Here is a 25,731-nt window from a genome sequence, read left to right on the forward strand (position 1 = left end):
CACACACACACACAACACACACACACACACACACACACCACACACACCTTTCAACCTGACTAATGAAGCCCATTAGACTGGATTTTTTGTCAGGAACTTTACCCAACAAACATCAGCACATAGTTATTGCTCTCATTAAGAATTCACACCTTCTTGTGTTCATGTCAGATGATCTCAAACTCTCATCTCAGAGGGATCCTCCCAATCAGAGGTGTAAAGGACATCCTCCATGCTCCCAAGCAAACATATGATGTAGATCCAAACATCAAACATGATGCAATCTCTGTGAGGAGATGAAATAGTGAACCTAGAAGTTGCATCTTCCACTGAAAAGACAAACTTATGAATTATACTTTCTATGCAGTTGCAATTCATTAAAAAAGTGCATTAGCCGAAGCAAATATGTAGATAACACCCCTCTGTGTTTGTTAAAATCTGAGCTTGTGATTTGGTTTGTACCTGCGCCGACCACTCGTGCTTGTTGGTGCGAGTCCCTTGCTGTGTCTCAATTCAAATACTTCCCTTTGAACGCTGTCTGGTTGAATAATTTAAACACTGCGCATTGCGTGAATTTCAACCAGGTAACGTTGTCTCAAATCGCACATGGATGCTGAGTAGCGAGAGAGAGAGAGAAGAGAGAGAGAGAGAGAGAGAGAGAGAGAGAGAGAGAGAGAGAGAGAGAGTTGCGGTCTGCAGTGCTCGGCCTCTGCCTCCTGTCCTCACAACTTTTATTAATCCCGGTACCGGACAATGTATTTGTTCTTACTCGTAACCAGTGGCGGCTGGTGCATTTTTTGTCCAGGGGGGGCTCTACCAAAATGTCAAGCGAACTTATACACACCTTCAAAACATATGTCAATTTACACGCAGGGCTAGCTCAAAGGCACACAGCACTTGATACAGTGTATTATTTAGTACCTGTTTTCGTCAACACTCATTATTATGCTACTGATCCCATCCTGTAGCCCTCATTGGGACAGCTGTGTTTACTCTCCTAAACATGGCTAGTTGCATAGCATCATCCATGTGGACTCCAAGAAAGGGTCTGAGGCTGGAGGCTGGCAATCGGGGATGCCCGAAAACAGTCCTAGCCATTCAGGCAACGAGCTCCTCAACCATGGCTTGTTGGCCACCCTCCATTTGTGCCTTTTTGAGGGCAGCCTCTTTGGCCCCTCTAGCCGAGGCTCTCCTCCACTCACAATGAATACACTGAAGAGTGTACTTTAGCTCTAGGTCAAAAAAAAAACAGCTGGGTCCATATTTGGTTCGGTCGTTCAGCCCCAATTGCCGGCGGGGAAAATCGGGCTTAACAGGTTAAGGACTTTATGAATCTAATAAGGGCTATAAAGTATTCATACCAGTCAGTTTTTTTTATTATTTAGTTTCCCAAGCAGGAAACACGTGACTTATCTGTAACTTTAGACATCTTAAAACCATTTTTATCAATATGTTATCGTAGATTATACATTTAACTGACACCAACTATATAATATGTACCTTGTTCATTTAAAAAAATGTTTAAACAATTAATACAAATATTTTAGAATATGTGAAGAACGAAACACCGGGGTAATACCAAGCCTCTGAATTAGCACTAAGCGGAAAATGCTAACGCACTTAGCACAGAACTCACGGTAGAGATATTTTTATACTTCATGCAATCTGCACAAACTAGGTATCATAGCTGAGATTCCACAGATTGCATGAGTATAAGTTTAATCACTGCGCGACCAAAACTCACAGCAGCAAAGCCAGGAAAGACTACACACATCTTCACTTTACGCGGCCAAAATGGCAAATACCTCGTACCTTTGCTGTTTTCTGATCCAAAATATGTTCCAGGGCATCACAACGCAGATAACGCTGCTGAAGGTTAATCCAATGTCTCGTGTCACTTTGAAATGATTACTGATAATCCATCATCATATTTATGTCAATAAACAGAGTTTTCATATAGAGTGTAAGAGAGCTTCCGGTTTTGGGCTTGCTGGCTGCGCCATCACTCTCATTCACCAATGGTAATATTTAGATGGATGTAGGAACCTCCCCTCAATTCGATTGCGCTCTAACGGTTCAAAGAGGTGTCAATCTCAAATCGACAGATGGGTTCCAGAGATATAGCAAATGACCCCAGAGGTGGGTTTCTTTTTCTAAACCTCTCTAAAATGGTTCAAATGTCACTTGTTTTGATCCAATCTTGATACAGGGTACTTATTATATGTTACAGTTTGGATTCCTAAAGCTTTCAGTCTACTATTCCCATCATCCAAGGGTGCTTTTCACTATAAGTAATGGTTTTTTTTGGACGGAAACAAAATTGTTCTACTATGTTTAATCTGAATTCACTTTAAATAAAAACATTTATATTGATTTTGACTCATCTACATCCAACTCACAGGTTTATCATTGCTTTGAGAAAAAAGATTATTAATGTACCCCTTTTAGAAGTGAAGATATAGTCATTTGTTCTGGGCATGTCATTTGACCTGAAAAACAGGCTCAGGGCTTAACAGGTTAAATGTATTTTTTTCCGTCTTGTCTTTCTTTACTTTCCGTCTTTGTGTTTTATCGCCTTGACAAACTGTGATAGTGGTCTGTTCGTACTGTCACAGTTAGCACAAAGTGAGCTTTTAGTGAAATAAAGCTAAGAGCAGTTAAACCAAAAACAGGTGGTCTAGGCAAGGCGAAAAAAAACAACGAGAAAGAAAAGACCAGAGGGGGCAAGAGGAACAAGCGCCAACCTGCATTATAGGATTTTTTTTTTTCACAAGGGCCATATAAGGCTTAAAGGTCCCATGTCATGCTTTTCCGGTTATTACCCGTCCCCTTGTGTGTTATGAAGGTTTTTATGCATGTAAACGGTCTGCTGAGTCACAAACCCTCAAAGTACACCCTGTAGAGAGTAAAACTCTAACACAGTCTATGCTGCCCCAAAACGCCTCGTTGGAGATTTCTCATTTTCCATTGTTTACTTCCTGGGTACTGTGACCAATAGTATGAAGCTGCAGCGTCTGAGACAGCAGTTACAGAACCGCAGTTACAGAACCACACACACAGGTCCCGCGTCACGACCGCACACACAGGTCCTGCGTCACGTGCTCTGTCACGTGACGGTCAACGCACGTTCACATGAATGTTTATATATACATTCTGTTAATTTAGTTGAGAATTTCAAAAATATAGTCTTTTATGTCTTTTATGCATATAAACAACACTGTTAATTTAGTTTTGGGTATGGTTATAATTCTCGTTTCATTATTATTCAAAAGAAAACAACACTGTTAAACACTGTTCCTTCTACAGTATCATAATTCTGGTTTCATTATTATTAATAAATCAAAGGTGTCTTCGAAGAGGTGCTAGATTACTGAAAAACAACTGTTAGTGTGTTCATGCACCAGCCTGCAAAAGATAAACAAGCAGTTTGACCGAGAGGCATTTCAGTTCAGAATACATTTTTATTTATTGTATTGCGGGGTCTGCTGTTTCTTCACTGGGGGTGAGGCGGGGTCTGCTGTTCCCTCTCGAGGGAGATAACCTGTCGTGGCACTCTGAATATTGGCTGAACGGTTCCCTCCAGCAAGCTTCTGGCCTCCAGAGTCCAGAAGGCAAACCTTTGGCCATGCCTTTGAAACAATAAGAACAAGACGTCATCTAAAGTATTGCATAGGCTAAGGCATTGGTGCACAATTGATATGCATTAATAATCTCAACAATAACTGACTAAAACACCTCATGCAATATTACACAACATGTCAACATGATGACACTGTCTGATAAACGGTAAACAGGCAGTCAGCACAGTAAAGATTATTTACAATGAATTCAAATTGTAATACAATGACTATTAAAGAAGCATTTACACTGAAGACAGAACTTAGGCTACTGCTGATTTAATGCAGTGGACATATTGACATGCTTTTGTCATCCGTTGAAGTTTAATTAATTAGCTAACTATAATTAATCATTAGGGTTGGGAAGTTTACTTTTTAGGTTACAGATGAGTAATTACCCTGTTAAATTGTAATAAGTAATGTAACTTGACTATGTAACTATTTGTATTGAAATTCTAATGTTAATTATGGTTATTTTATGTTTTTTGTGAGTCACTTTGGATAAAAGCCTCTGTCAAATAACATAACCATAACATACAGTTTCATTAAACAAATAAACAAAATGGTTAACAGTTGGTTTTGCAGCGAGTCATCATAGGCTAACAGATTACATTTAGCACTTGTTGCTTGTATGGCTGTTCAATACAACAGAATAGTTGTTAACTTTAAAAAAAACATGATTCACATTACTCACACTCTTACTGTAATTAGTGATTCAATTACTCAACTATGACACCTAGTTGGGCTTGCCAAAATCACGCTAGTTTCATTAAACCAATGATCAAATATGCTAACGAAGCTAATGCTTTTGGTAATGCTTTTGCCGAAAGCTATAGCTAACGAATAGTTGTTTTAGAGACTTTAATACGGTTAGAAGCTATCATAAGCAAACAGATGTTTGTTTGTATTGCCTTAACACTATCATAGTTAATGTTAGCTAATCACACTTCATTTCAAGACACCGGAATTGTTATTAATGTTAAACAAATAAAACTGTAAAAGCACTTCACATTACTCACATTCTCTGCGTTGACGTTCACATTCATGTGAACGTGCTCCGTCACGTGCCGCCGTGACGCGGGACCTGTAACTGTTGTCTCCGACGCTGCAGCTTCATGCTACTCACTGTGACGTGTGAAAACCCAGAGGCCACCACCCTCTGCCAGCTTTTCACGAACAAAGCTTCCCAAACCTTTCAGCGATTCATGCCGGATATGTACAGCGTAGGGCACTGAAGAACGATGCTGTTCCTACTTTGTTTGGCCCAGCGGGAGATTCGGGTACACAACCTGTAAGTATTCATTGTTGTTTGTGTATTTATGATGTTTAAAACAAACAAGGTATCTTCCACGACTGTTTAAATGGGTAAACGTTTTTCGAGCTGCTAAGTTGGGATGGCGAAGAAATGCTCTCCGCAGACCCATGCTCACAGCGTTATAAACCTTACTCAATATCAAGCCACACTTATTGTTTTTACTTCGGCTGTGAGTGTGTGTGTGTGTGCTCAGGGATGGTTTAGCTTGTTCTCGCTGTATCGCGACCGGAAGCCCTGTCGCAGCAACGAGCCTCGCAACGTCCCGACAATGGAGCACACTGGGCTCACAGGAAGCAGGAGCTCCAACAAGCCGTTTAGGACAGAGAGTGAATACACACACTTTACAGAGATGCTGTTTGAGAAACCAACGTGAGTTGGGAAATTGCACAATATAAATCTATTCTAGTCGACCTCAACAATGGAATTATGATCAGTAGAGTGTTAATGACATGGGCACAAACTTAAATATGGAAAGGTTTAACTATACGCACACCCCATAACACATCTCTCTGCTCGCGCAGCACGCTCACAGGACTAGATTGCCAATAATTGAATGCGCACCTTGGAGGTGAAGTGCAGGCATATTGTCATTCAAGAGAGAATACGATTTGTAGTAGTTTCGGAAAACATGTTTTTCTATCAGCCTATTTACCTCGTTAACGTAAATAATACTCGTTAGATTGACAAATGCATTATTTGTGTTTAAACTAATGGTTGTTGGTAATGTATTAGCGACCCCAACAGATGTATGATTTCCCTGGTTCCCCCAATAGTTTTATTTATTATATTTATTATGTTCAGTTTATGACAAAGGCCGTGGGGAAGTTGAAAAATATGTGGCTTCAGCTGAATACTTTGTCAATAATCTAATACATTTTTATTATATTTATTATGTTCAGTAGTTTGTGGAAGTGTGCCCCAAAATATTTGTTGATTTTCTTTATTGGTATTTATTAATTTTAGAATATATAATTTTTGTTATATTTGTATTGGTTTTTCAGTTGAATTATACTTAAGGTTCAGGGTAATCAACTGTTGAAAAGATACTGTTCAAATTACTATTTTTTTTTTTAAAGTTCAATAAATTGATGTTTTCAAAGTCAATGAATAATCGTATTTAATTATCGTTATATCAATATTGACCAAAATAATCGTGATAATGATTTTTGCCTTAATCGAGCAGCCCTAGCGAGGTCCCGATCATCGCTGCTTGAAGCTTTAATTCTTATTGTCAGCCTAAATATTATGAATGTTTTTCTTCATTTTAATCCGTCATTATTGCAACAGACAGTACATGTACATATCATGAGCATTGGTAAATAAACATGTGTTAGCACTCAACAAGATTTATTTTTGTTCTTGTTATATTGTATCGTCAGTGTGTTGGAGAACCAAATCTGTTATGTGTCAGGAAAACCTTCTCCCCTTTTTCTCTCTCTCTCTCTCTCGCTCTCTCACACTCACACACACACACACACACACACACACACACACACACACACACACACACACACACACACACACACACGCGACAGCTCTGTCTTTTTGTTTGAAGTTGCACACTCACCTTCTGCCAACGACATACTCAATCAGTCTGTACTGCATATTGTCTACTAAATTAACAATTGAACATTTCATTACCAGAATACTGGTCAAACTGAAGTCAACACAGGTCAAACAATTCTACTTCTTCCACACAATGTCATATTTTCAAGTTTTATTTTGTATTCAATTATTTAATATCTTTTAGTTACATATGTTTTACTACATTAAATAATGTCTAATCTTTCTTCAGCCATTTCACATTGCATTCTGACTCAGCAACAATAGCAACAATATGTCCATCTGAACAGAGGTTTTTTAGAATATATCTCAACCCCAGCCCGTCAATACAGTATTTTAGAATCAGACGAGCAAGGCTTAAGTATCTCAGGGTCACAATGAGCTTGATAGATTTTCTAAAACCAGGGGTATAACGAGGCATAAAATCAATGGGTTCAGAAAAGAGTTAAAATACAGCAACCAGATTACAATTGAGGTTGAAACTACCAGTTTTCAATATCCTCGCCTATAAGGGATGGAGTGTAATTATGGAAAAAAACATATTAGAAAACACAAGGACAACAACACCAAGAGTCCTGGCTGCTTTCATCTCAGATTTCTTAGCAGTTGCACCAACTGAACGTTGCATAGTGACAGCGATAACATGAGATCGCACGGCTCGAGCCTGAGACACAGCCACCACAAACACTCTCATATACAGAACTATGATAACAGTAATGGGGGCAATGAAGGTAACGACTAAGTCAACAGCTCCTGTGATATTGTCAATAACAGCTACACACTCTCCATAGCAAGAATTCTGTGAATCAGGTTGTCTCAGAAAGTCCTTTAAAATAAGACAATTATAGATAACAGAGCAAATCCACACAGACAGATGCAGATTTTTGTTCTGTTCAGAGTTACTCTGGTGGTGTAATGTAGAGGGTCACAAATAGCAAAATAACGATCAATGGATATGAGCACCATGTTTCCAACCGTAGAAGAGGTAATGATAAAATTAACAATATAATACAGAGCACATATCAGGTCACCCAAGTACCAGCAAGCCTCTGTTAAAAGGATTTCAACAGGCATCAAAATGAGGCCCACAAGGAAGTCTGAGACAGCCAGGGAGAGGATGAGGAGGTTAGTGGGGGTGTGGAGCTGCCTGGAAAGGAAGAATGTCACCATAAATACAATTATCAATGATAGCTTGTATCAACAAACAGCACTAAAAGTCATGAACATATACAAGCTTAAGCTGAAAGTTTGTCTGTGCCTGAAGTGGGAGATAGAGATGATGACCAGCAGGTTGAGAGCTGCAGTGATCAGAGCGATGAAGGACTGCAGGATGTAAGCGAGCAGGACATCTGACTGAGCTGGCGTAGGCTTCCTGCAGGAGCTGTTGACGAGTTGTGGAAAGCAGAGAAGGGAAGTCTCCATCTGTAGAGAGACGTGTTGAGAAGCTGCTGTGTTCTGGCAAAGCTCTCCGTTATGCAGCTGATATATCTCTTCTCATCTGGCCTGCCTCTACTATTACTTTCTCTCATGATAAGACTGAAATCCCTAAGCTCTACTTTCTTTTCTGCAGTCATCTTCATCTCAGTCTTCATCACTTCCAAGCAACTTATTTTTTTCGTAATTCCCGGCATTGACATCATCTTATTTGATTATGGCGGCCACTTTTTCCGTCTCATCAAGAGTGGTTTTACGGTGTAAAGAATCTTAAAAGATTAACATTTTTCGTGAAGTATTGAAACCAAGTGGGCCATGCTGATAAGTTACATTGTGGGAGTGGCTCCTCAGAGTTATGGTCAAAGGATCAATGAAGCCAACTTGCTTCTAGACAATGGGTTAGGTCATTTAGCCTTTTGGGCCTGGTTGTTATTTTCAAACAAAACGACATGAAGGCAAGAGATTGGGAAGGCCAATGAGATTGACTGTTGGTTAGTCTCAAGAAAGGTCTGGCAGCCCCCAGATGACTCAGGAAAGGGGCACAGGGTTTCAGATTGTTCAGCTCAGGAGAGCTGCTGATATTCTTATACTGTCAGGCACTTTGAAGGGCTCCCAAACACATCCAGAATGATAATGAAAAGTTGGAAGATTATAGGGAAGCTTTAACCATATCCCAATATCACAGCGCCAGGTATGGATGAGATTTGCCCAGCAATATTAAAGGCTCTAGACATTGTTCAGGTTTCTGGCAGACATGTCTCTTCAATCTTGAGAGATAATCAACTCCTCTTCATATCAAGGTATCCTGTTGCTCAACCGCCCAGGAAAAGCGTATGCCAAGGTACTCAAAGGAAGATCTGACCAATTGTATTGAACATCTTGCTGTCATGCTTAGCTGTCCCCCTTTGTTCCTGTACAGAGTAAAACCATTTACTTCGTAAAGGATTAATGAAAGGGTGTCAGTCACTTTTCACATGGAATTCACAAATTATGGTAAATATGTGCATCTTACAATATGTTTTTTTTCCATTCCTTTAGCTTTTACATTAACACACACACACACACACACACACACACACACACACACACACACACACACACACACACACACACACACACAGCGAGCAGCATAGGACAGACAGGGCCCCGAGTAGAGGGCTCCACCTGTGCTTATATACCTAGGGTTACAATACGTACCCACCGTTTACCTGGCTGGTAGGGCACACTCAGACACGCTTACTTCATGAATAGTGTGCCTGGAAAACAGTGAGGAGGGCTCTCCCTGCCTGCCTATGGCAAATCCCTCATGGCAGGACGAGATGGCTTCTGCATAAACTTGAATTGTGGAATGAGCAAGCCCCCTGTCCACCAGTAACTGTAAGTAGGACAGAATAGAGCCCAACGTGCAAGATAGGGGCTCTATTCTCCGCTCCTCACACCATCGCTGGAATCCCAGCCACTTTGGCCTGTAACAGGCTGTGGTGGATCCCGCTCTAGCTGCCTGGATAGTCTGAATAACCTTGTCAGACAGTCCCCCTTGTCTCATCCTGTCCCTCTCAGGAGCCAAGCCTGGAGAGGTTGGCCCAGAGTGGGTAACGCCCCTATTGCACCTGCCTCCTGAGACATCGCCCCCCAGAACTGAGGAATTGCCCACGGCTGGCCCACCATCATCTATCACCTCTGCGAACCACGGCGAAGCGGCGATCTGGGGCCACTAGGATGACTGACAGACGCTCTTGTCTCACCCTCTCCAGGAGGGGGAGAATGAGGCGTACCGGTGGAAAGGCGTAGAGCAGATTTCTTGGCCATGGCTCGTGTGCAAACACGTCCACCCGCCGAGCCATGGAAAACCACAGGGTACAGTGGCTGTTGCGCCGGCTAGCGAACAGGTCCACCTCCGCTCTCCCGAACTGGGCCCAGATTTGCTTCACCACCTCCGGGTGAAGCACCCACTCGCCTGGCAGGAGCCCACCTCTTGACATGAGGTCGGCCCCCCTGTTCTCCGGTCCCGGGATGTGGAGGGCCATCAGAGATAACACAATCTCTGAAGCCCACAACCACAGGTTCCCCGCTGTGGTCAACAAGGCGGCGGAACAGACTCCGCCCTGCCTGTTGATGTACGCCACTTGTCGCTCATAACCAGCACATGTTTGCCCTGTATTAAGGGTTTGAAATGCTGGAGGACTAACCCCACTGCCCGCAGCTCTAGAAGGTTGCTTTGCCGTGTCTCTGTTAGAGACCAGCGACCCCCTATAGCTCTCCCTAGGCAGTTCCCCCCCCAATCTGTCACGGATGCGTCCGTGAACACCGTGACGTCAGAGGTTACCCGCCCCAGTGGAGTTCCCCTCCGTAGGTGCTCTGGGGACCCCCAGTAACGGAGGTTGCCCACTACTGAGGGAGGGATGGTCACCAAGCGTAATTTGTGCCTCTTGGGATCTAAACGAAGGCCGACAAACCACCTCTGCAGGTGGCGCATGTGCAGCACGCCCAGCGGTACCACACAGTTAGCAGCTGCCATGAGACCCAGAGTCTGCATAATTGTCAGCGCTGTCACCGGTACCCCCTGTCGTAGTCTGAAAACTGCATGGATGACAGGCTCTCTGACAGGGTAGCGCGTAGTTTCCCTGCATCGAACAACATCCCCAGATACTGCACCTGCTGGTGAGGTATGGGGGAGCTCTTCTTCCAATTGAGCGCAAAACCTAACTTGGTTAGGTGTAGGATCAATTGGGCTGTGTGAAACATTGCACATTCCCTGGACCTGTCCATGACTATGAGGTCGTCTAGATAAAAGAGCACCCTCATGCCAAGCTCGCGCATCAGCTGAGGCACTGTGCCCACACATTTGCTGAACTTGCTTTGGGATAGGAAGTCGCCGAACGGTAGTCTGTTGTACTCGTAGGCTACACCCTGGAAAGCAAAACGCAAATACTTTCTGTGCTTTGGAGCAATGCTGACATGAAAGTAAGCATCCTTCAGGTCGATGGTTGTGAACCAATCGCCTGGCTGCACCAGTCCCATCAACTGTTTTACAGTTAACATATGGAATTTTCTGTGCAATGTGGAGATTCAGGCTGTGAAGATCCAGAATGGGCCTGAATTCTCCTGTCTTCTTGGGAACCAGGAAGTACAGGGAATAGTGCCCTTCCTCTCTGTCTTGAGAGCACACAACAGATACTGCCTGTTTTTGCAACAGGTCCTGAATCTCTGCCGAGAGGGAACCTATCTCCCCTCGGTATGATAGATTCGCCTCTTTTATGCCTGTGAACGGAGGAGGGATGCTGCAAAACTGGAGTGAATAACCCAGTCTCAGCATCCTGTCCATCCACTCCGTTAATACACAGCTGTGCTTCCATTCCCCATAACATTGCGTTAGGGGATGTGCAATCAGCTGCGGCGCCCCAGCTATAAAGCTGTGGTACTCTCTGGTGACCCGTTCCGCCGCAAAAACACCCCGTAAAGGGAAGTTCTGCCCATGGAGGTTCGACACATAAAGGGCCGATTCTCTAAAGAGGTCTTTGAAGCGCGCCCTCCGCCATGATGCATTCACCCAAACGGTGAAATGAATCAAGCGGAATTTGTACACTCGGCGTTGTGTGTGTCCTAACCCTGCTACGCCGGCCATAATGTCCCTGTACCATAGCGCGGTTTATCACTCTCACATGTGCAAGCCCACTAGCTGCTTCCTTTACTGGAGTTACAACTGGGGCAGCGAGTGGGGAATCTGTACGGTTAACATTATGTGGAAGTGTAGATTTGTGGAGAGAAATTACACTTAGACTGGGATACATGCAATCATTTTTAAAAGATGATTGTATCACAACAGTAGCATCATACAGGGAGGAGGCGGGATTCGCCCACGCGTCTTGGGTGGAGAAAGTGACTCTCTCCACCGGGACGCTTCCTCCCACCGCCAGTCAGATTCTGGTGGACGGTGCACCCCACCCTGAAGCCCTTTGCCGAGGCGGAGCCGGAATGGGAGCCCGTCGGGGTCGGTCAGCCCGTCCCTGCGAGTGCCGGTATTGAGCCGGTTCTCTGGGACGAACCGCGGAGGCAGAAGGAGCAACGGGAGCCCCGGGGGCTCTATACCGGCGCCTCTCTCTCCTTCTGACCACCGCCGAGCGCTCTCCACCCCGAGGAAGAGCCTGAGGACGAGCCAGTGGCAGCAATGCGGCTGAGCTGTGCCCTTTCTTCCTCCAAGTGACTGAAGCGATGGGTGACCGAGGTGATCGACCTGAAGAGCCCTTCTGTGGATACGGGGGCCCCAAGGAGATCATCCCGGTCTTTCTTGGACAGTGCGGTCAGACCCAGCCACACGTGACGCCACACCACTGTGGCCAGGGACATCACACGTCAAGCTGCGGTAGCCATACCGTCTGGCCCATCTACCGTCTGGCCCGAGCAGCAGTCCAAATAATCGCTCCCGTCCGGAGGCGGGTAGGCGGGTAGGCGGGTAGGCGGGGATGTCCTGCTAAGGGGTGATCAGTGAGACACCCAACACGCCAAGATTATTGGCCGCTGCTGCCATCTGCGTCCCGAGCCTGAACATCTTATCCAGATATTCCAGCATTTCACAAATTTGCACGCTCCGCCGCCATAGTTATCACCGCCGGGAAGTCCTGCCGCACAGATCTGTGGACCCTCCTGGAGGCCGGCCACGGAAGCATCAGACAATGAGGTGGCGTCGTCATCTTCCTCCTCGACGAACTAGGCCGCCCGGCCCGCTGGCATGGCGAACACGAAGGGCACATCGACATCCTGCTCCTGAATCTCCACCACCTCGAGGTCCCGGTCCTCCGCCTCTACCGGCAAGACATACTGTGCCACATAGTATGGTTGAGAGGTAATACCCATATAGTCCAGTAGAGGGCGGAGCCTGTGTGAGATATAACTTGGAGTTTCAGGCTCTGCACTTTACCTCCTCACCTCATACCTACGGGATAACTTGGAGAAGGTCTGAGTCTGACCCTTGTCAATTAACTACAGGGGTCCCTCAGGGCTCTATCCTTTGTCCCCTCCTCTTCTCTCTGTGCACACACTCACACGGATCAGTCATGAGACCGCATGGTTTTTCATACCACTGCTACACGGACGACACCCAATTAATTCTGTCCTTCCCCCGCTCAGAGACCCAGGTCGTCACACGCATCTCTGCTTGTCTAGCAGACATCTCTCAGTGGATGTCTGCTCACCACCTCAAGCTCAACCTTGACAAGACTGAACTGCTTTTTCTTCCTGGAAAAGATTGTCCCACTCTTGACCTAACAATCAACATCGGCCCCTCTATTGTTTCCCCGACTCAGAATGCAAGGAATCTGGGTGTGACCCTAAATAACAACCTGTCCTTCAATCAATCAATCAATCAATGTTTATTTATATAGCCCAATATCACAAATGTTACATTTGTCTCAGTGGTCTTCACAGTGTGTACAGAATATCAGTATGACAATACGACACCCTCTGTCCTTAGACCCTCACATCGTACAAGGAAAAACTTCCAAAGAAAACCCAGTTTAAAGGGAAAATGGGAGAAACCTCAGGGAGAGCAACAGAGGAGGGATCCCTCTCCCAGGACGGACAGACGTGCAATAGATGCCGTGTGTAAATTGAAAAGATAATACATTTGCAACATAGGTAGTCCAAATGTTTGGAAATGCATGTGTGTATAATAGGAAGATGAATCCACGAGGATATCCATCGAGGACCTATGATCCAGGACCACAGCCACGACTCAAGATCCAGCGCTCGCGATCCAGGACACAGGACCGCAGGATCATCCATGACTCCGGATCCCAGCGTATATAGACACCAAAAAGAAAGACATTTGGGGAAGCTGGGTTAATCGGAACATGAGTGTACACGGGTATAGACAGAGAGAAGGAAGAAGTAAGATGTCCCCCGACAAACTAAGCCTATATCAGCAAAACTAGGGGCTGAATCTAATCAGCCCTAACTATAAGCTTTATCAAAAAGGAAGGTCTTAAGCGCACTCTTAAAAACGGATAGGGTGTCTGCCGCCCGAACACAAACTGGAAGCTGATTCCACAAATGTGGAGCTTGATAAGAAAAGGCTCTGGCTCCCATTGTCCTTCACTGCAAACATCGCTGCTACAACCCGTTACTGCAGATACACGCTTTACAACATCAGGAGGATGCGTCCCCTCCTCTCCCAGAAAGTGACGCAACTTCTGGTCCAGGCTCTCGCTCTCACGCCTTGACTACTGCAACTCCCTCCAGGCTGGTCTAACTGCATGTGCCATCCGACCTCTGCAGCTCATCCAGAATGCAGCGGCTCGTCTGGTCTTCAACCTTCCTACATTTTCCCACACCACGCCGCTCCTCCGCTCACTTCACTGGCTTCCAGTAACTGATAGAATCCACTTCAAGACACTGGTACTTGCGTACCATGCTGCGAATGGATCTGGCCCTTCCTACATCCAGGACATGGTTAAGCCCTACACCTCAGCACGTGCACTCCGCTCTGCATCAGCCAAACGGCTCGCTGCACCCCAACACGTTTTCACTCCCAACCCGTCACATATTGACGGACGGTCAGGGCCCCTCCCTGTAACTCTATTACGGACAGGGTACGCCTTGGAAGTCATTTTTCAACGGGCAGGGCGTCCCATTGATTTACATAGTGCTCCCTGAACGTTGGTAATAGGGGAGTTGGGATCGCAGCGAAATGCTCTCCACAGATCCATTCTCACAGTGTTTATCAACCTTTTTCTTACTCAATATCAAGCCACACTTATTGTTTTTACTTCTTTATTTTAATTGAATATTGTAGGACTTTTGTTGCCGTCAGTTATGGGGAGAGTAGGGGCTCAGAAAACTGAAATCTGTATTGTTTCGTCGTTTTTTCCTTCTAATTTATTATTATTTTCTAAACCACACTGTTATTTACTCAACAATAACACATAATTATCCTTGTGTTTATTTATTTGTTTGATTAATAAACACAAGTTGGAGTCTGTCAGGACCGAGGGTCGGAGCAGCTCATAGTAGTTGCTTTAGAGAATTTTACACCCGGAAGTAAGTATTCTTTCCGCTTCGCTTGACAAACCCCGTGATAGTCCTCAAGCTCTGTGATTGGACGTTGAGTGTGCGCCGAGGGTTGCGCCGAGCGTCGAACAACACTTCGAAATGGGATGGAACCACGGCAGACTGTCCAAAACTGGATTTCAACGGGTCCACCCCTCCCCCACCCCGTCCCCAGAACTACACATGCTGGTGCGTTTTGCAACATGTTCTACACCACGTCTCTACTGGGAATTGTAGTTTTAAAAGACGCTTTCGTATTTCCCATAATAAGAAGTTGCCAGTATTAAACTGTGTACACCCCTGGAGGTTTAGGGGATAGAAAACACTCAAATTTAAAACATATAATTAATAAATGGGTGAAAATTGCTTGTGCCCATAATGGGCAGCATTAATATATACCCACATGACAGCTATGGTCAGAAGAGCTTTATTTAACAGCTGGTCTTATATCTGTGGCCCCTCCTATTGTTAATTGATAAGCCTGAAACATGCACTTGTCAAGGTTCAGAGGCAAATATGGCAGTAGCCATCAATCATCTTACATTACATTGCATTTAGCTGACGCTTTTATCCAAAGCGACTTACAATAAGTGCGTTCGACCAAGAAGATACAAACTTGAAGAAAACAGAATAATATAAGTACATCAGATTTCATAGAGCCAAAACATTTCAAGTGCTACTCAACTGGCTTTAGATAAGCCAGTCCTTTATTAGTATATAAGTGCTTTGTTAGTAATTATATCGCTCGAAGTGGAGTCGAAAGAGATAAGATATACTTTATTGATCCTATGTTTGAAACATTTGCGTTACATCAGCATGTGTAACAGTTGTAAATATGCAGTGGTGTTTATTTGTAAATCATTTAGTAATATCACACAAATTCTGTGTTTTATATTTAATAATTCTGTGTTCTTTATTTATTGATTGTTCAATACCTGACAAGGTCGGAGATGAAACACCTGGGTCGCAGGTTCCTCAACAGTGACATCTATCAATATATGTGTATTAGGGGTCGACCGATATTCCGCATTTGACCGATTATCGGTATCGGCCTTTTTTTATCAAATTGCTGATAAAACGTTGGCTCTGGCTGCAGTCACCACTCTGTACACGAGCAATGTCCCGCACACAGCGCTATCTGATAGGCTATTACTGAATATTTTCCTGGCAGAGAGGTGGGACCTTCTCAAATTACAGGCAGGTGCGAAAGAACACAGACACAGACTGAAGCAAGCAGCCGAAATTCAATAAACATCCCAATCCCCTATGCTGAAGTTGCAAAAACACCACGATTTTATGATCCAATTCTATCAGTTTCCCAGTTACACAGGGACGCGGGAAGTCAGTCAGAGTTGGGGGTGCATGCAGCGTCTCGCAGCGGAGTAACTGTAGTGCAGGGCTGCGAGTGGAGCCTCGCAGTTTTTCAGGTTGATATGTGAAGCTCATTAGCTAGCCAACATGTATCTAGAAAATGTTTAGCTAAATATTAGAAGTGAGGCTACTAGACTAACGTTAGGTCTACTGTAATAGCCTCACTTTTTATAGTTTGCAAAACATTAGCTAGCACTAGTGTTTTGCAGTTGCTAGCAGTTTATTGGGATTTTATGCTAGATTAGGGTGACCAGACGTCCCCGTTTGTATTGGCCTGACCCCGGTTGAAACTGTCCCCATTTTTTTAATATACGTTAAAAACACATAGCAAGGTGAAATAAAACGTTTCATGTCAGGAAACACTGGGTAAACAGACTGTGGTCAAGCCAGCTCCCACTTCGGAAAACACAGTCAAGCCAGCCTGCACATTGTATTGCGGTGCACGAATATCCTATGCATTACGGTAGAGGCCTGTAAAAACTGCCTTCAAAATAAAAGCATTTACTCGGTCAATAACAGATATACCTAAAAAACACACCAAACATATTCATATATACTGGAGCTTAAATTAAGAAATATGTACTATATAATGTGATCAATAATAATTTAAAACAAACTACGTATAACTACCACTTTATAACATAGTGAATGTAAAATGTAAGTATACAGTTATGAAGACATATCCACTGGGTGACTTTAAAATGTATGCTGTTTAAAATTTAAAATTAGATCTATTGTCCATCTATATTTTGATTATTATTTAATTATTTAATTCAAAATAAAAGACCTGAAATCTCATATATGAGCTATCGTTCTTCTGTTTGTATCCAACAGTTCAAATGTTCGAATTACCTTGAACCAGAATTGTCCCCCTTTTTTCTTTAACGGTGAAGAAAATTGCATATGTTAATGATATATTGACCGCAAAACTCAAAATGTCCCCGGTTTTAATTTAAAAAATCTGGTCACCTTACGCTAGATAGACAGGCATTGTTTTGATATAATAAATTAAGCATTATTGTTAGTTAAGCATTTCAGCCTGCACCCCACTTCTTGTCTCTCTCTAACTCATTGCAGGTGGCTGCACTAAAAAAAAGGGCAGAGAGGAAACCAGTTGTAAGATGTTTAAAAGTTCATTAAACATAATATATGCTTAAATGCATTTAAAAGAAGTTGTGTTGAGTTGTGTTGGAGTTTGTGTTATTCTACATTTTGACACCAAGATTTTCTGATTTTACTGCAAATGTAAAGGTTCCAAATATTAGTTATCGGTCTCCTTGATTACTAATAATCGGTATCGGTATCGGCCTTGAAAAAGCCATATCGGTAGATCCCTAGTGTGTATACCTCCACCATTAAACTGTCATATTCTGCACATTTATTATACTATCTACATACATCTTATAAGAGTATAATATGTATAATATCAGTTAAAATAAGTGCTTAAACATACAGTAGTTTACATTGCAGGAAAGCAATATATTAGTAGCCTACTTTGTCAGTCTTAATACGTATACCCCCAAAGCTTTTTTCTTAATCAAAATAAGACCTTAACCCAAAGTATTCTTTAATGTTTAAATAAAGCCTTATTAGTGTGTATGTCTGTGTCTCCTATTAATATCTAATAATACAAATAATACATTTCAATAACGTGCTTTAACCACCAGGTGTCCCTTTCTATCAGCTGTACACCGTTATGGTGTACAATACATATACCAATATACCGATTGGATCAAATATAAAAGTCAGCCGAATTAGTATTGATACTGCAAGGAGACGTATTGTGTTAAGAGAAATTGAAGATTGTGTTTAATTGCTGATATATTTATGATCCACGTCACATATTCAGTTTCGGCGGCAGTTATTCCCGTTTGTCTAGAAGTCCTCTCATCAGGGCTCTATAAATAGCGAACTACGTCAGATATGTAATATTGAATGCAGCCGAACCGTGTATTACAATGCCGTTATGTGATGACCTTCAAAATGAAAAGCAAGCACACTCGGAATAAAGTATTATTTTATGTTTACATTTTTTTTTTCGGATTTCACATCAACAGGAAGTCCGGTTAACTATAATATCTGTGCGGAACAATACCCCAACCCATAGATCCGCAGGTGAATAATAATCACCACATTACACACATCCCTTCGGTTCGGGCACCTAGTTAGGATGCCACCTGGGCGCCTCCCTAGGGAGGTGTTCCAGGCACGTCCAGCTGGGAAGAGACCAAGGGGTAGACCTAGGACCAGGTGGAGGGATTATATCTCTTCGCTGGCCTGGGAGCACCTTGGGATCCCCCAGTCAGAGCTGGTTGATGTCGCCAGGGAAATGGAAGTTTGGGGCTCTCTGCTGGAACTGCTACCCCCGCGACCCGACCACGGATAAGCGGGAGAAGATGGATGGATGGATGGATAAAGTATTTTGTGAGGCCTTCTAAAATGTTTTTAAATATAATTAGGGTTGTAGTTAAAGAGTTTGTAAAGTATTGCGTTGCGCAATCGCACAACGGCACGTCCATTAATTCCCCAACACAAACATGGATTAATATCGATTTAATACATTAATGTAGCCTTTGTTTCTGCTTAAAGAGGTGCCAACCAGCTGGGGTAACAAGAACATCGGCGAAATCGAGTGTGACTATTAAAAAATAAATAATTATTATATTAATAATGACAATAACAACCGACCGTCGGGGTAGCATTTGCTGGGGAGCGTTCTCATGGTGTCTATTATCAACGCTATGGGAGGTCTATGAAGGTCTATGGGATGCCCTGCCCGTTGAAAACTGACTTCCAAGGGGTACCCTGTACGTAATAGAGTGATGGGGAGGGGCCCTGACCGTCCGTCAATATGTGACGGGTTGGGAGTGAGAACGTGTTGTCCACCCGCACTGCGAGGGGGACCCAAGTTCCCATCAACAAAAAAACGTTGATTTGCTATCCTGGCTCCAAAATGGTGGAATGAGCTCCCCATTGACATCAGGACAGCAGGAAGCTTACACACCTTCCGGCGCAGACTGAAAACTCATCTCTTTCGACTCCACTTTGAGCAATAGAACTATTAACAAAGCACTTATATGATTCTGTTTTCTTCAAGTTTGTATCTTCTTGGTCGAATGCACTTATTGTAAGTCGCTTTGGATTAAAGCGTCAGCTAAATGTAATGTAATGATTAATGAAAGGGTGTCAGTGGCCTCGTCGTGGTGAGACAAGGAATTCCTAACAATTCACATGGAATTCTCAAATTATGGTACATTTGTGCATTTTACAATATGTTTTGTATTCATTCCTATAGCTTTTACATTAACAAACACACACACACACACACACACACACACACACACACACACACACACACACACACACACACACACACACACACACACACACACACACACACACACCTTTCAACCTGACTAATGAAGCCCATTAGACTGGATTTTTGTCAGGAACTTTACCCAACAAACATCAGCACATAGTTATTGCTCTCATTAAGAATTCACACCTTCTTGTGTTCATGTCAGATGATCTCAAACTCTCATCTCAGAGGGATCCTCCCAATCAGAGGTGTAAAGGACATCCTCCATGCTCCAAAGCAAACATATGATGTAAGATCCAAACATCAACACATGATGCAATCTCTGTGAGGAGATGAAAATAGTGAACCTAGAAGTTGCATCTTCCACTGAAAAGACAAACTTATGAATTATACTTTCTATGCAGTTGCAATTCATTAAAAAAGTGCATTAGCCCGAAGCAAATATGTAGATAACACCCCCTCTGTGTTTGTTAAAATCTGAGCTTGTGATTTGGTTTGTACCTGCGCCGACCACTCGTGCTTGTTGGTGCGAGTCCCTTGCTGTGTCTCAATTCAAATACTTCCCTTTGAACGCTGTCTGGTTGAATAATTTAAACACTTGCGCATTGCGTGAATTTCAACCAGGTAACGTTGTCTCAAATCGCACATGGATGCTGAGAGAGAGAGAGAGAGAGAGAGAGAGAGAGAGAGAGAGAGAGAGAGAGAGAGAGAGAGAGAGAGAGAGAGTTGCGGTCTGCAGTGCTCGGCCTCTGCCTCCTGTCCTCACAACTTTTATTAATCCCGGTACCGGACAATGTTATTTGTTCTTACTCGTAACCAGTGGCGGCTGGTGCATTTTTTTCCAGGGGGGGCTCTACCAAAATGTAAGCGAACTTATACACACATTCAAAACATATGTCATATTACAACGCAGGGCTAGCTCAAAGGCACACAGCACTTGATACAGTGTATTATTTTAGTACCTGTTTTCGTCAACCTCATTATTATGCTTACTGATCCCATCCTGTAGCCCTCATTGGACAGCTGTGTTTACTCTCCTAAACATGGCTAGTTGCATAGCATCATCCATGTGGACTCCAAGAAAGGGTCTGAGGCTGGAGGCTGGCAATCGGGGATGCCCGAAAACAGTCCTAGCCATTCAGGCAACGAGCTCCTCAACCATGGCTTGTTGGCCACCTCCATTTGTGCCTTTTTGAGGGCAGCCTCTTTGGCCCCTCTAGCCGAGGCTCTCCTCCACTCACAATGAATACACTGAAGAGTGTACTTTAGCTCTAGGTCAAAAAAAAAAACAGCTGGGTCCATATTTGGTTCGGTCGTTCAGCCCAATTGCCGGCGGGGAAAATCGGGCTTAACAGGTTAAGGACTTTATGAATCTAATAAGGGCTATAAAAGTATTCATACCAGTCAGTTTTTTTTATTATTTAGTTTCCCAAGCAGGAAACACGTGACTTATCTGTAACTTTAGACATCTTAAAACCATTTTTATCAATATGTTATCGTAGATTATACATTTAACTGACACCAACTATATAATATGTACCTTGTTCATTAAAAAAAATGTTTAAACAATTAATACAAATATTTTAGAATATGTGAAGAACGAAACACAGGGGTAATACCAAGCCTCTGAATTAGCACTAAGCGGAAAAATGCTAACGCACTTAGCACAGAACTCACGGTAGAGATATTTTATACTTCATGCAATCTGCACAAACTAGGTATCATAGCTGAGATTCCACAGATTCCATGGGTATAAGTTTAATCACTGCGCGACCAAAACTCACAGCAGCAAAGCCAGGAAAGACTACACACATCTTCACTTTACGCGGCCAAAATGGCAAATACCTCGTACCTTTGCTGTTTTCTGATCCAAAATATTGTTCCAGGGCATCACAACGCAGATAAACGCTGCTGAAGGTTAATCCAATGTCTCTGTGTCACTTTGAAATGATTACTGATAATCCATCATCATATTTATGTCAATAAACAGAGTTTTCATATAGAGTGTAAGAGAGCTTCCGGTTTTGGGCTTGCTGGCTGCGCATCACTCTCATTCACCAATGGTAATATTTAGATGGATGTAGGAACCTCCCCTCAATTCGATTGGCTCTAACGGTTCAAAAGAGGTGTCAATCATCAAAATCGACAGATGGGTTCCAGAGATATAGCAAATGACCCCAGAGGTGGGTTTCTTTTTCTAAACCTCTCTAAAATGGTCAAATGTCACTTGTTTTGATCCAATCTTGATACAGGGTACTTATTATATGTTACAGTTTGGATTCCTAAAGCTTTCAGTCTACTATCCCATCATCCAAGGGTGCTTTTCACTATAAGTAATGGTTTTTTTTTGGACGGAAACAAAATTGTTCTACTATGTTTAATCTGAATTCACTTTAAATAAAAACATTTATATTGATTTTGACTCATCTACATCCAACTCACAGGTTTATCATTGCTTTGAGAAAAAAGATTATTAATGTACCCCTTTTAGAAGTGAAGATATAGTCATTTGTTCTGGGCATGTCATTTGACCTGAAAAACAGGCTCAGGGCTTAACAGGTTAAATGTATTTTTTTCCGTCTTGTCTTTCTTTACTTTCCGTCTTTGTGTTTTATCGCCTTGACAAACTGTGATAGTGGTCTGTTCGTACTGTCACAGTTAGCACAAAGTGAGCTTTTAGTGAAATAAAGCTAAGCAGTTAAACACAAAAACAGGTGGTCTAGGCAAGGCGAAAACAAAACAACGAGAAAGAAAAGACCAGAGAGGGCAAGAGGAACAAGCGCCAACCTGCATTATAGGATTTTTTTTTTTCACAAGGGCCATATAAGGCTTAAAGGTCCCATGTCATGCTTTTCCGGTTATTACCCGTCCCCTTGTGTGTTATGAAGGTTTTTATGCATGTAAACGGTCTGCTGAGTCACAAACCCTCAAAGTACACCCTGTAGAGAGTAAAACTCTAACACAGTCTATGCTGCCCCAAAACGCCTCGTTGGAGATTTCTCATTTTCCATTGTTTACTTCCTGGGTACTGTGACCAATAGTATGAAGCTGCAGCGTCTGAGACAGCAGTTACAGAACCGCAGTTACAGAACCACACACACAGGTCCCGCGTCACGACCGCACACACAGGTCCTGCGTCACGTGCTCTGTCACGTGACGGTCAACGCACGTTCACATGAATGTTTATATATACATTCTGTTAATTTAGTTGAGAATTTCAAAAATATAGTCTTTTATGTCTTTTATATGCATATAAACAACACTGTTAATTTAGTTTTGGGTATGTTTATAATTCTCGTTTCATTATTATTCAAAAGAAAACAACACTGTTAAACACTGTTCCTTCTACAGTATCATAATTCTGGTTTCATTATTATTATTAATAAATCAAAGGTGTCTTCGAAGAGGTGCTAGATTACTGAAAAACAACTGTTAGTGTGTTCATGCACCAGCCTGCAAAAGATAAACAAGCAGTTTGACCGAGAGGCATTTCAGTTCAGAATACATTTTTATTTATTTGTATTGCGGGGTCTGCTGTTTCTTCACTGGGGGTGAGGCGGGGTCTGCTGTTCCCTCTCGAGGGAGATAACCTGTCGTGGCACTCTGAATATTGGCTGAACGGTTCCCTCCAGCAAGCTTCTGGCCTCCAGAGTCCAGAAGGCAAACCTTTGGCCATGCCTTTGAAACAATAAGAACAAGACGTCATCTAAAGTATTGCATAGGCTAAGGCATTGGTGCACAATTGATATGCATTAATAATCTCAACAATAACTGACTAAAACACCTCATGCAATATTACACAACATGTCAACATGATGACACTGTCTGATAAACGGTAAACAGGCAGTCAGCACAGTAAAGATTATTTACAATGAATTCAAATTGTAATACAATGACTATTAAAGAAGCATTTACACTGAAGACAGAACTTAGGCTACTGCTGATTTAATGCAGTGGACATATTGACATGCTTTTGTCATCCGTTGAAGTTTAATTAATTAGCTAACTATAATTAATCATTAGGGTTGGGAAGTTTACTTTTTAGGTTACAGATGAGTAATTACCCTGTTAAATTGTAATAAGTAATGTAACTTGACTATGTAACTATTTGTATTGAAATTCTAATGTTAATTATGGTTATTTTATGTTTTTTGTGAGTCACTTTGGATAAAAGCCTCTGTCAAATAACATAACCATAACATACAGTTTCATTAAACAAATAAACAAAATGGTTAACAGTTGGTTTTGCAGCGAGTCATCATAGGCTAACAGATTACATTTAGCACTTGTTGCTTGTATGGCTGTTCAATACAACAGAATAGTTGTTAACTTTAAAAAAAACATGATTCACATTACTCACACTCTTACTGTAATTAGTGATTCAATTACTCAACTATGACACCTAGTTGGGCTTGCCAAAATCACGCTAGTTTCATTAAACCAATGATCAAATATGCTAACGAAGCTAATGCTTTTGGTAATGCTTTTGCCGAAAGCTATAGCTAACGAATAGTTGTTTTAGAGACTTTAATACGGTTAGAAGCTATCATAAGCAAACAGATGTTTGTTTGTATTGCCTTAACACTATCATAGTTAATGTTAGCTAATCACACTTCATTTCAAGACACCGGAATTGTTATTAATGTTAAACAAATAAAACTGTAAAAGCACTTCACATTACTCACATTCTCTGCGTTGACGTTCACATTCATGTGAACGTGCTCCGTCACGTGCCGCCGTGACGCGGGACCTGTAACTGTTGTCTCCGACGCTGCAGCTTCATGCTACTCACTGTGACGTGTGAAAACCCAGAGGCCACTCCCTCTGCCAGCTTTTCACGAAACAAAGCTTCCCAAACCTTTCAGCGATTCATGCCGGATATGTACAGCGTAGGGCACTGAAGAACGATGCTGTTCCTACTTTGTTTGGCCCAGCGGGAGATTCGGGTACACAACCTGTAAGTATTCATTGTTGTTTGTGTATTTATGATGTTTAAAACAAACAAGGTATCTTCCACGACTGTTTAAATGGGTAAACGTTTTTCGAGCTGCTAAGTTGGGATGGCGAAGAAATGCTCTCCGCAGACCCATGCTCACAGCGTTATAAACCTTACTCAATATCAAGCCACACTTATTGTTTTTACTTCGGCTGTGAGTGTGTGTGTGTGTGTGTGTGTGTGTGCTCAGGATGAGTTTAGCTTGTTCTCGCTGTATCGCTGACCCGGAAGCCCTGTCGCAGCAACGAGCCTCGCAACGTCCCGACCAATCGGAGCACACTGGGCTCACAGGAAGCAGGAGCTCCAACAAGCCGTTTAGGACAGAGAGTGAATACACACACTTTACAGAGATGCTGTTTGAGAAACCAACGTGAGTTTGGGAAATTGCACAATATAAATCTATTCTAGTCGACCTCAACAATGGAATTATGATCAGTAGAGTTGTTAATGACATGGGCCCTTTCACGATACCTATTATCATCATGATGAAATTATGGTTAAAAACTACACACTTGAAACAAACAATGAAGCTAAAAAAATAAGCTAAATAAACATTTTGTAGCCAGAAATAAACGTTAAAGTAACTGGAAATCATTCGATACTCTTGTCTCAGGCCCAGCTTGTTTTACTAAGTTATGTCAATTAAAATGTAAAGGTTCAAACTCCATGTCGCTTTTATTATTACACTCATACTTATCTGCTGCAAAACATTACATGTTCTCCATCACACTATATCAATTCACCAGTTATTTACAAATACAATCCTTTGGTTCATACTCATTGCTTTTTTAATTAGTTAATATTTTATTTGTTTATTTATTATTCATTTTTATTATTTACATTTGTTTATAAAATGTCAGTTCCAAACTAACTGCATTCAAATGATGCTATTCAGCTGTTTTATGCAATTATTCAAATCTATTTTTAAGTTTTATTTTGATGGAGGTCATGAACCTTTCTTGGTCTGGTTTGGTCTTCTCATCTTTCAATTGTGGTGGAAAAGGGATAAAATCTCCTATAATGGTAAAAAAAAAAATATTCCTTGAACCTCTCTCAGAACAGGCACAAGCACAAT

The 25,731-nt window shown here is 42.4% G+C and overlaps 1 pseudogene; it reads right to left on the bottom strand.

The window, feature by feature from the left end:
• Nucleotides 1-6,887: 6,887 nt before the first annotated feature.
• LOC117467102 (trace amine-associated receptor 3-like) lies at nt 6,888-7,914 on the bottom strand (annotated as a pseudogene).
• Nucleotides 7,915-25,731: the final 17,817 nt, after the last annotated feature.

The sequence above is a fragment of the Pseudochaenichthys georgianus genome, chromosome 21 (genome assembly GCF_902827115.2).
Source record: "Pseudochaenichthys georgianus chromosome 21, fPseGeo1.2, whole genome shotgun sequence".
Lineage (NCBI taxonomy): Eukaryota > Metazoa > Chordata > Actinopteri > Perciformes > Channichthyidae > Pseudochaenichthys > Pseudochaenichthys georgianus.